The sequence below is a fragment of the Lissotriton helveticus genome, chromosome 1_1, assembly GCF_964261635.1.
Source record: "Lissotriton helveticus chromosome 1_1, aLisHel1.1, whole genome shotgun sequence".
In the NCBI taxonomy this organism is placed as follows: domain Eukaryota; kingdom Metazoa; phylum Chordata; class Amphibia; order Caudata; family Salamandridae; genus Lissotriton; species Lissotriton helveticus.
The window spans coordinates 1,676,310,133-1,676,322,886 of NC_136057.1; the positions used below are offsets into that span (position 1 = coordinate 1,676,310,133).

Below are 12,754 nucleotides of genomic sequence, written 5' to 3' on the forward strand. Positions count from 1 at the left end.
TGAGTGCCAGGAACAATTCGCGTTCTCATGGAGTGGTAGGCAGAACTTGTTTCAATGTCTTCCTATGGGGTATTTACATAGACCCACGATCTGTCACCGGCTGGTGGCAGAGCATTTGGACGAGGTGTCAATCATTTCTGGAGTACAACTTTGTCATTACATTGATGATGTGTTGATTCAAGGAGAGACCCAAGAACAGGTGCAGGCTCAACTAGAGTGGTAAAGCACTTGCAAAGCAAAGGGTGGGTGATTAACCCCGAGAAGGTGCAGGGACACTCTCAGAGTGTGAAGTTTTTGGGCATTCAGTGGCATCAGGGACACAGACAAGTGCTGCCACAAGTGAGGCAAAAGATCAAAGAGTATGCAGTGCCAAAAAACAGGAAGGAAGCGCAGCGCTTCATTGGATTGTTTGGTTTTGGAGACAGCACATTCCCCATTTGAGTCAGATTTTGGCCCCTCTGTACAAGGTAACGCGGAAGAAGCATGAATTTGAGTGGGGGGAGGCACAGCAACAGGCGTTTGAGTCAGCAAAGGAGGCTATACAGTGTGCCTTGGATTTATGGCCCATACGAGAGGGAAGTATTGATTTAAATGTAACTGTTCAGGATTAGTATGCAACCTGGAGCCTGTGGCAAAAGCAGGGAAGACAGAAAGTGGCCCTAGGGTTTTGGACAAAGAAATTACCTGATGCTGGAGAGCGGTACACTCCTTTTGAAAAGCAGTTGTTGGCATGTTATTGGGCTCTGGTGGATACCGGGCAGTTGACCCTAGGGCACAATGTGTTTTTGAGACCTGAGATACCTATCATGCAATGGGTGATGAGCTCACCCAAGACACACCGGATTGGGCATGCACAGGAGGCTAGCGTCATAAAGTGGAAGTGGTACATACAAGACAGAGCACGAGTTGGTCCTAAGGGTACCGCCGTGCTGCATGAGCAAGTGGCACAGACTCCTGTAGCAGATGCAGAAAATGTACCTAAAGTGCGAGAGTCCCCGGTGAAATGGGGTGGGCCTTTTTCAGAGTTGTCCGTGGAGGCCAAAAAGCATGTGTGGTTTACAGATGGCTCAGCCAGATATGTGGGGACCAAGAGACATTGGAAGGCAGTGTCATATAATCCGGTGACCAAAAAGTTGTTGTCAACTACTGGAGAGGGAAGAAGTAGTCAGTTTGCAGAATTGTATGCTGTTTACCAGGCATTAAAGCAAGAGCTCCCTGGTACATGTCACATTTACACTGATTCATGGTCTACCGCCAATGGGTTAGCCACTTGGCTTCCCACATGGCATGCTCACAATTGGATGATTCACAATAGAGAGGTTTGGTGAAAGGAGTTGTGGCAGGAAATTTGGGAATTGTTGTCCCAGAGTACAGTTACAGTTTATCATGTTGATGCTCATTGCCCGACTGATTCACAAGAGCGTTGGTGCAATTCCTTTGCAGACCAAGAAGCGAAGATTCATGAAGCTGAGGTGGAGATGCAGGATTCTGACTTGGTGGACATGGCTAAATGGGCGCACCAGAAAAGTGGACATTTGGGCGAGCGAGCCACTAGCAGGTGGGCTGAAAGTAGAGGGATGTATATTCCCCTAGATTTGATTAAGACTGCAATCATTCACTGTCCTGTTTGTCAGCATACTCAGCACAGACCAGTTCCGCAGGCCAGTTAGGCAGAGGGAAGTTACCAGGGCTGATATGGCAAATTGATTTCATCGGGCCGATGCCAATGAGTCGACGATGTCAGTATGCATGCACAGTGGTGGATACCTATTCTGACTATCTCATCGCCTTTCCATGCAAGAGAGCAACCCAGTCTAACACTCTGAAAATGTTGAATTTGTTGATCTTGTATTAAGGAATTCCATTGCAGGTCCAAAGTGACAATGGGTCACATTTTAAAGGAAAGATGGTGCAAGATTTTTGTGTGCAGCATAACATTGAATGGATCTATCACATACCCTATTACCCACAGGCAGCAGGTTTGATTGAGAGAATGAATGGTGCTGAAAGAGCAGTTGAAAAAGTTGTCTGATGGGTCATTGAAGGGGTGGAGGGATCATTTGTCTGATGCATTGCAGATTTTAAATAACCGACCCCTTGCTGATGCAGAGGCTCCTTTGATGCGCTTGTTGACCCCAGCTTTGCAGATTAAGCCCCATGTGGCCACAAACACTATTCTGTATTGGAAGACAGCTCCCGGAGCTTTGGCTCCATATCGTGCCACACCAGAAGCTGCCGGTCTTGATTTACATGCTTTGAAACTCTATCGATTGCAACCACGAGACATTACTTTGATTGAGACAGGAATTGGAGTTCAAATTCCCCCAGAGCATTTTGGGCTAATCGCCCCTCGATCTGGGCTTGCCCTTAAAGGCATCCAGGTTTTGGGAGGGGTGGTCGATGCCGGTTACCAGGGGAGATCAAAGTTATCCTATTTAACAGTGGAAACAATGATCTGATTGTGCAACCCGGTGACCGTGTTGCCCAAATGGTCATCATGCCGGTTTATGGAGGAAATGTCATGAAGGGGACGGCCCCAGCACTTCTAACTGTGCGAGGAAAGGGCGGGTTCGGATCTACTGACAAGAACCCAGGGGCAAAATTCTGGGTGGAGTCCCCAAACAAACCTCCTGAACCTGCAGAATTGATCGCTAAGGGCAAGGATAACATCCTAGTCATCATGAAACCTGGACAGGAAAAGTGGGAAAATGTACCTGCTGAAAAATGTTATTTGCGAGAGTGATTATACCAGTTTGTTTTCTATTTCTAGATCACAGTATGGCTTGCCGCTGCGATGCTTGCGCTGTGTGGTCGGTGTTTGGGCGTGTCCGGAGGGGTCCGGGAGGGCCCGGGGATGCCTAAGTGGATCAATCGCCCGAGTCGGATGACAGCATTGTTGCAGCAACCGGATAACATCTGGACCTACTTGCCCGGGAATGTGCTGAACACTTCCCACTTCTGTATGAGAAATCTTCAGAGTACAGCTGATATGATATCAACGTGTCTTGTTGCCGTACCTACCCCTGCACAGGTGCTTCTGCACATTTTCAACTAAACTAACTTTGATGGGGTAGTGAAGGAAAGTGATGTTCAAACACATCTGAGTCTTTATGAGTACTGTCGCTTTTGCCCGGAGGTTACAATTAGCCTCTGGAGGAACATGACAAGTATTGGTACCTACAATATCTCTACTGGAGACATTTGCTATCAATTAACTTGTGACCCTACCAAGATTGGCAAGTGTGGCCAATTAAAACTAGAGAAAAGTAAACAATTGACCCCTGATCAACAAACATTATGTCAGTCACGACATGACAGTTCTTGTAGTAATGTTACCAATTATATGGTTTGTAATCACACCGTATTAGCCGCTAGCCATGTTAACCATGTGAAATTACCTAAAGGATGGTTGTTCTCGTGTGGTAATATTTCATACACTTACATATCAGCTAACATAACTGGAGGACCTTGTGCCTTATCACGATTAAGTCTTATGCTTTTTCCCTGGCATTCTGTTACACGTATTCGCTCTTCTAGAGCCGCTATTCAATTACCTGAGGATTGTGACTCTGATATTGATTTGCTTTCCAGAACAGAGTATACTAATTTGGCTTTGTCCATTGTAGGAGTGCCAGGACTGTCCGTTTATAATGCCAGAACAATTGGTAAGCTTGCCTGTTTAATTGTGAAGAATCTCAATCACACTTCTGCCGCTTTAGCTGAATTATTATTAGATGTTCAAGGAACAAGAAAAGCTGTTTTGCAAAATAGGGCAGCTGTAGACTATTTGCTGCTAAAACATAACCACGGTTGCGAGGACTTTGATGGGCTCTGTTGTTTTAATTTATCTGATCATTCTACGTCTATCCATGCACATATTAATGCTTTGAAAGATTTAATGAAAGGGATTACCCAAGACGTTGACCAAGGATGGTGGGATTGGTTGTTTGGGTGGCTGCCTAACTTTGGACAGCTTCGGTATATCTTGGGTGTTATTATAGTCATTATTTGTGTTTTTATCTCATTATGTTGTTGCATTCAATGCATTCCTAATCTTTTCTCCCTTTTTAGGCCCAGATCCATGGTGTTTAGGCCAATGACCAACTCACCACTTCGCTAAGCCAAAACCTTCCCGCCAAATCATCGGACCCTAATCAAGCAGCCATCAATCTCACACAATGGATCACCTACTGCGCTGACGAAGTAGCGCCCTTGAAAAAGCAACACAACAAGCCAGGTAGCAAAAAAGCCTTGTGGTTCAACGACGACCTCAAGAACTCCAAAAAGAACTGCCGCACCCTCGAGAAAGCCTGGCGAAAAAACCCAACCACAGACAACATGACCGCACTCAAGGACGGCACCCGCAAACACCACCAGCTGATCCGATCCACCAAGAAATCTGCATTCAAGGATCGACTCGACAACAACGCCCACAACAGCAAGGAACTCTTCAGCATCGTCAAAGAGCTTACCAATCCCATCGCCGACACCAACGACATCACTCCCTCTCAAGACCTCTGCGACTCTCTAGACTCGTTCTTCCACAGTAAAATCGCTGACATACATAACAGCTTAGGCGACCAGTCCACTCCCCTCACCACCGAACTGAAGCACCCCACCACCACCCTTTGCGCCTGGAACCCGATCAGCACCAAAGACACCATCCGCTTGATGAACTCCATTCACTCTGGATCCCCAACCGACCCATGCCCCCATCACATCTTCAACAAGGCCGACTCCAACATAGCACCCCAACTCCGGGATATCATCAACTGCTCCCTCAACACCGCTACCTTCCCGGAAAGCTGGAAACATGCCGAACTCAGTGCCCTCCTGAAGAAACCTACAGCAGACCCCACTGAACTTAAGAACTACCACCCCATCTTGCTCCTCCCTTTCCATGCCAAAGTCATAGAGAAGGCCGTCAACAGTCAGCTCACCGCCTTCCTCGAGTCCAACGACTCCCTCGACCCCGCACAGTCCGGCTTCCGAGCCAAACACAGCACCGAGACCGCCCTCATCGCAGCCACAGACGACATCCAACACTACTCGACAACGGGGAAACAGCTGCCCTTATCCTCCTGGACCTCTCCGCAGCATTCAACACTGTCTGTCATAGCACCCTTGTACAACGCCTCAGCAACGTCGGGATACAAGGAAAAGCATTGGATTTGATCATATCATTCCTCGCCGGAAGAACCCAGAGAGTCCGCCTCCCCCCTTCAGATCAGAGGCCACCGAAGTTATCTGCGGCGTACCACAAGGATCATCGCTCAGCCCCACCCTCTTCAACGTCTACATGAGCCCCCTTGCATCCATCGCACGCCAACACAACCTCAACATCATCTCCTACGCTGACGACACACAGCTGATCCTCTCCCTCACCAAAGACCCAAACACTGCCAAAACCAACTTACATGAAGGGATGAAAGACGTAGCCGAATGGATGAAGAATAGTCGTTTAAAACTGAACTCAGACAAGACGGAAGTCCTCATCCTAGGATCATCCCCCTCTGCATGGGATGACTCATGGTGGCCACCAGCCCTAGGCAACGCGCCCAAACCAACGGACCATGCTCACAACCTAGGATTCATCCTAGACTCCTCCCTCTCGATGACCAGACAAGTCAACGCCATCTCATCATCATGCTTTAACCTCTTGCGTATGCTCAAAAATATCAACAAGAAAGACGGTCGCCCATGCACTTGTCACTAGCCGACTGGACTACGGAAACACCCTCTACGCCGGAACCACAGCCAAATTACAGAAAAAACTCCAACGCATTCAGAACGCCTCAGCCAGACTCATCCTAGACTTAGCCCGCCACAATCACATTTCTGGCCACCTGAGAGACCTTCATTGGCTCCCCGTCAACAAGAGAATAACGTTCCGTCTCCTCACCCACGGGCACAGAGCCCTCTACGACCGAGGACCCAAATTCCTCAACACGCGCCTAACCTTTTACACCCCCACCCGCCAACTACGATCGTCCAATCAAGCCCTCGCCGCGATTCCACGCATCCGAAAAACCAACATGGGAGGAAGATCTTTCTCCTACTTAGCGGCCAAAACCTGGAACTCTCTCCCCACCCACCTCCGCCTTACACAGAACCACCTCTCCTTCAGAAAACAACTAAAAACCTGGCTATTTAATAAATAACGAACCCCCCCCCCCCTCAAGCGCCTTGAGACCCTCCGGGTGAGCAGTGCGCTATACAAATTCTTTACTTACTTACTTACTTATGATAGGTGAATCGAAGGTCAATGGGTGGAATGTACTGCATTTGCCATTTTACACGTGCTAAATCATATGTTGACCTCGATTCCATGCAATGCTCTGATCTTCCATTTTGTTGCATCGCACTTCCATTTTGTGCTGCCTTGACCTGGAGTTACACTTCAGCAGTAACATAAACATGTTTTTCACGTAAACCAGTACAAGCAGGTGCGAGGCATCTCGTGAGGATGCCTTGTGAGGTTATGTTGTACCTTCAGAGTGTTTTCATGCATTCCATACTTATCTCTAGGACTGAGGGAGGATGGCCGTGCAAGTCTCCAAGGCCGGAGAGTGGGAAAGGAATGTCTTGTGCCTCGGCACTGCCCAGATAGAACCTGGCCAGGTCTGTCTGGGTGGGTCTGATGCAGAGATGAGGCCAGCACTTGCGAATAGATGGGCGAGAGCGCCTGCTAGAGGCTTCTCGAACATATTGATTTAAACTATAAAAAGCGGTGTCTGTGGGGTGGAGCTCAGGAACTCAGTCTTGGAGTGGACGCACTCGCGGGACAACTTTGGTGCCTGGAGAGATTACTTCCTGAGCCCCCGGTCTTTACAGGGTTCCCGACTTGGTGTTCAGTGCTTGGCCAGGGATGTTGGATTCTCCGGTGCGGACGCATCTGGTGAGGTGCTTTGTACATTAACTGTTTATATGCCTGTATTCACAGTTTCAAATGTATATATATTTAGCGTGGTGTATTCATTGTTTATTGCCTTTCACTCGGTGCCTAAGAATTTATTAGTTTCAGTGACTTATTGCCTTTGCCTACAATATTAATAAAGCTAATTTTTACCTCCAGTGGAGTGTTGGAGTTTTTATGTAAGTAAGTGGTGTGCGTAAGTTCAGATTACGCAAGTGGGCAAAGCAATACATTTTGGCGTAGTCGGCAGGATTCGTAAATTACGCGGGGAGGAACATGTTTAAAAAGACGAAAGGTGGTTCTGGTTCTTTGGCACCGAGTGAAATCCCTTTAGCCCCCATGCAAATTCCTGGATGGGAGGCGACGCCGTACTCCGCGCTGGCGCGTGAGTATGCTAAAAGCTCAGGATTAAGTGAGAGCTGGTTTGACTGTCTGGGCAAAGCAACGCCAGAAGATGTTTTAAATTGTTTACAGAAGGTTCCTGTGGAGAAAGGAAAGGAATTATGTACAGTGGGTCGCAGAGGTTGGGCTCTCTTACATGCCTACCGTCAAGTTTTTGACAAATGTTTATCTCTGCAGCGGGAACAGTTGGGCTTAGAAAAACAACTTGTTGAAGCTAAGAATATTTCTACGATGCTATCCTGTCAGAATAAGTTATTACAAGATAAGTTAGAAACATACCAGACGATAGCAGAGCGGGCTTCAGTTCGTGTTGCTGAATACAGATATAGGAAGAGGAGAGGGCGAGTTAGTAAACGGAAGGTTCATTTAGCGATTGCCAAAGCAGGCTTAGATTTTGACCCTTCAAATTGGGACTCCAACATCTGGGAATCGTCAGAATTCTCCTCAGAAGGAGAGCTGCCCTTGCAAGAGGAGGGAAGAGACGAGCAAGGAAAAAATGCTAAGAGAGTGGAAGCACAGCCCATTCTAAGACGGAAACTTCAAATCGCTCCAGGGAACCCAGATGGAGTCATGTTGAATAGTTTGGAGGATTTTACACAGCAGGAAATAAGTGATCTTTTAGCGAGGTTTAGACAGAAGCCCGGTGAGACGCTATTAGCTTGGATGGTGCGCCTCTATGATCACGGCACTTCTGGGGTCATGTTAGATGAGGGGGGATGCTGGCAAATTTTGGACTCTCAATACTGATCCCACTGTGCAGGGATATTTTCGGCCCTTCCATGGTGATGACCAAACTACCCTGTTGCAGCTAGCTGCGCGGGGGTGTGGTCACAAGTACCCCACAGATTCTGACTGGCCTGGGAATGAAAAACCATGGTTTACCCTAAGAGATGCTTCGCAGAGAATTAAGGAGGAAGGGATGATTCTGGCTGTTCTTGTAGGCGAGGCGCATAATTTAATGGGTCAGTTAATGACTGTGTCAATGCGGAACAAAATCATTCGTTTGGCGCCCCCTCATACAAAGCCTTGGTAATGACTTTGTTAATTAATCAAACTGGCAATACCATAGGAGAAGAAGTTGAGGCAGTCCGTGAACTGGGAGAGCTTGGGGAGAGGAGGAGTTGTTCCCTGAGGGTTACCCAACATTGTATTCAGATCTGCGCCGGGACCTGCGCCGGGCAGATACAGAGCTGCGCAGGCGAAAATTAGATTAGGAAATTGGCCAAGCTCCGGTGCAGGGATGGGCTCGCAAAGATAATAGACCACATGTGAGGGTTGAGATCTATTGGAAAAATAGAAATGTTCAGGAGGTGCGGGCTTTGGTAGACACGGGAGCGGAGGCCACATTGATACATGGCAATCCACGAAAATTTAAAGGACAATTTTTTACTATCACAGGCTTGGGAGGACAGGAAACACCAGCAGTGCAAATGGTAATTCAAATGAAAATTGGCAGACTTCCCAAGAGAGCATACACTGTTTTGATTGTGCCTATTCCTGAGTACATTATTGGTATTGACATTCTAAAAGGTATGACCCTATTCTTAGATGATGGATGCTATCAGTTTGGGTCAAAGCAGTACTTCTCGGTAGCTGCTGTGAGGGTGGGGCGCTTGAAGATTCCCCCAGTGAAGGTGCCCCGAGCAACAAAAGTGGTTCATATAAAGCAGTACAGGATTCCAGGGGGACATGATGAGATTACAGCAACCATTCGGGACTTGGTAGAGGTGGGGGTGGTGAGGCCAATTACCACAGCGTGGAATAACCCCGTGTGGCCCTTGCGCAAACCTGACGGAAGCTGGCGCATGACAGTTGATTACCGCGAGCGTAATAAGCATACGCCCCCGTTGACAGCCGCGGTCCCAGACACCATCACCTTGATTGAGAAAATTCAGAAACACAATGGGACATGGTATGCGGCACTTGATATTGCCAATGCTTTTTTCACAATTCCAATTGCCCCTGAGTGCCAGGAACAATTCTCGTTCTCATGGAGTGGTAGGCAGAACTCGTTTCAATGTTTTCCTATGGGGTATTTACATAGTCCCACGATCTGTCACCGGCTGGTGGCAGAGCATTTGGACGAGGTGTCAATCATTTCTGGAGTACAACTTTGTCATTACATTGATGATGTGTTGATTCAAGGAGAGACCCAAGAACAGGTGCAGGCTCAGCTAGACAGAGTGGTAGAGCACTTGCAAAGCAAAGGGTGGGGGATTAACCCGAGAAGGTGCAGGGACCCTCTCAGAGTGTGAAGTTTTTGGGCATTCAGTGGCATCAGGGACACAGAGAAGTGCTGCCACAAGGGATGCAAAAGATCAAAGAGTATGCCGTGCCAAAAAACAGGAAGGAAGCGCAGCGCTTCATTGGATTGTTTGGTTTTGGAGACAGCACATTCCCCATTTGAGTCAGATTTTGGCCCCTCTGTACAAGGTAACGCGGAAGAAGCATGAGTTTGAGTGGGGGGAGGCACAGCAACAGGCGTTTGAGTCAGCAAAGGAGGCTATACAGCGTGCCTTGGATTTATGGCCCATACGAGAGGGAAGTATTGATTTAAATGTAACTGTTCAGGATCAGTATGCAACCTGGAGCCTGTGGCAAAAGCAGGGGACACAAAAACACAAGGATAAACGAGGGTCTAAGGGGAAAGAAAGTTTAACCACTTGCATGCTAATGACAAGGTGAACTCGTCATGAGGCACACTGGAGCTGTGCTCATGACAAGGTCAACTCGTCATGTATAATGGGAAACATAAATCTGCAGCACGGGAGGGGAAAACCCCTTAGCAGCCAAGTGGTTAATGACCAAAGTGCACCCTATCCCCAAAATCTACCTAGTAAAAAACACAAATGGGGTACTACTGGTCAGAAGGGATTAGAGAGTGTCTGCTTTCTCCTAAAGAGTGTGTTTAAAAGCTGAAAGATAGTAGTGAGAGCAGATAAGAAAACCCATCAGCCCACCCATTGGCGGAATTTCGTCATCTGGGATTTTTTGAGCGAGTAAGCTGGTATCCACTAGATAGCTCACTGATTGATTGTGAGTAGATTCTAGTAAATGATCCGCCAGCGATAGAGAAAGATGGTATAAAGAGCTGTGGGCAGAGATGTTGCAGTGCTCAAAAGGTATGTGCTAGTGAAAAGAGTGAAGTGTTAAAATTGACTAACATGGTGCCTAAGGGTAACTTTTATTCTGGTGGTCACCATGATGACAAGGTTAAAATACAGAGTGTGGATAGAATCTCAGCAAATACTGCTATCCAGGTGGTAACTGGTCGACATGTTTCAGCCAAACATGGCTTTCTTCAGGACCTATGATGACAACACTACTGCAACTATTACAAACTAAGTGTAGTGAGAAGTTTACATACCATGCGTGGATGACCTACCAACTGTCAAATTAATGAGTGGTGGCTCCAAGAGTCATGGGTATAAAATCACCTCTCCTAAAAAAAAAAAACAGTGTATACAGACACACAATATAGTAGATGAAAGTAGCAAATTTAAGACAGACATATAACATCCAACGAGACATTGCTCATGTATTATTACAATTATTCACTCACCCAGAAATTTGCTTGGGAGTAGCCTCACCTCGCCTAGCACTCGCTCAGGTGATGAGGCCCCGCTCTGAAAGAAATGGAAACAAGGGAAATACCAAGGGAGTCACTTGTCTGGTATTAGTTCCACTTCGTGATGAATCCCCTATTGTAGAACAATGGGCATAGACAGGACAATGGTACTCAGCAAGCCTAGCCAGCTGATAATGAATGATGGTAAAAGAAAAAAATTTGGGGGGGGTAAATGCGCATGGTTTTTAAAGTGGCAAATAAAGAGAGGCCACTGCACATTTATTGAATCTCTAAGAATTATGTACTGCACTCGTTTAGCATCATAAAGTCCCAGTTATAGTATATCAGTTAGTGGAATCAAGAGGAATACTGAATTTGAAAAAACGAGTCTGCTGTTAGAATCAGATGCCCCCAAGACAATCGAGTCCCCACTTGGAGAGACTCTCAAGTCTAAAAAGTATGCGCAAACAACACTGATTTAACCTATTTGCGACGTGTCTATAACGATGGATAAATATTACCTGCCCTCAGGACACCCCCGCGCCGCACGGCCACCAGCTGTGTGTGCGTGTGCCCTCGCCGCTGCTCGCAGCCTCGCTGCTCCCTGTGCCTGCCGCCCTAGCTGCCCGCCTCGTTGCTCATTGCCCCCGCAGCTCCGCCGGTTCTGCACTGTATTTTGTTGTCCTTCAGACTTGTGTGACTGTAGTGCCTTTTGTTTAAATTGTATTGTGACTGTAGTGCCTTTTGTTTAAATTGTATTTTGCCTCCTGTAAATCTTGCTCGTCTTTCCCCCCCTGTGCCTTTCCCGCCCGGCTCCCCGCTTCCCGCCGCCAGCCACGCCCCCTTTGTGTTCTGTGCCCTCCCCGCTCCCACCTCCCAGCTGCTCCTCCCTCCCACTTGTCCTTATATGGCGACCGCGCGGCGCAGGTGAGTGTGACCTGCCCTCAGGACACCCCCGCGCCGCACGGCCACCAGCTGTGTGTGCGTGTGCCCTCGCCGCTGCTCGCAGCCTCGCTGCTCCGTGTGCCTGCCGCCCTAGCTGCCCGCCTCGTTGCTCGTTGCCCCCGCAGCTCCGCTGGTTCTGCACTGTATTTTGTTGTCCTTCAGACTTGTGTGACTGTAGTGCCTTTTGTTTAAATTGTATTGTGACTGTAGTGCCTTTTGTTTAAATTGTATTTTGCCTTCTGTAAATCTTGCTCGTCTTTCCCCCCCTGTGCCTTTCCCGCCCCGCTCCCCGCTTCCCGCCGCCGGCCATGCCCCCTTTGTGTTCTGTGCCCTCCCTGCTCCCGCCTCCCAGCTGCTCCTCCCTCCCACTTAGCCTTATATGGCGACCGCGCGGACGCGCAGCGGGCGCGCCGATTGTGCGCCAAAGGCGTGCCAAAGGTGCGCCAAAGGCTAGCCGTCTGCGCCCGTCCGCGCCTGGACCGCGCTCAGCACCAGGACCCCTGGCCCCCTCCGACGCAAGACGACCCAACAGACCTACGACGCCGCCGCCCTCAACGCACTCAATGCCGGCCGGAACCCCGCCTGCTGCCGGGCCGCCCCGAAACACATCCACGGACCCTTCACCTGCACAACCTGCAAGTTTACCTGCCTCCGAAAATGCACCGCGCCCGCCAAGCCTAACCTCAAGTGCATTCTGCTCAACACCCGCTCCGTCCACAGACACGCCGTCGAACTCTGGAACCTGCTCGACACTACATCACCAGACGTCGCCTTCCTCACTGAAACATGGATGAACGCCTCCTCAGCCCCCGACATCGCCATCGCCATCCCGGATGGGTACAGGATCATCAGGAAGGACCGCGTCAACCAGACGGGAGGAGGCATCGCCATCGTCCACAAGAACACCATCCGCATCACGACCG

General features: G+C 48.6%; 1 protein-coding gene and 1 pseudogene across 2 annotated transcripts in view; one reads left to right on the forward strand and one right to left on the reverse strand.

Moving 5' to 3' along the window:
- LOC144830993 (solute carrier family 26 member 10-like) overlaps positions 1 to 12,754 on the reverse strand; it is a 482,105-nt gene that overhangs the window by 454,794 nt on the left and 14,557 nt on the right. The window lies entirely within an intron of this gene.
- LOC144813347 (uncharacterized) lies at positions 2,885 to 4,120 on the forward strand (annotated as a pseudogene).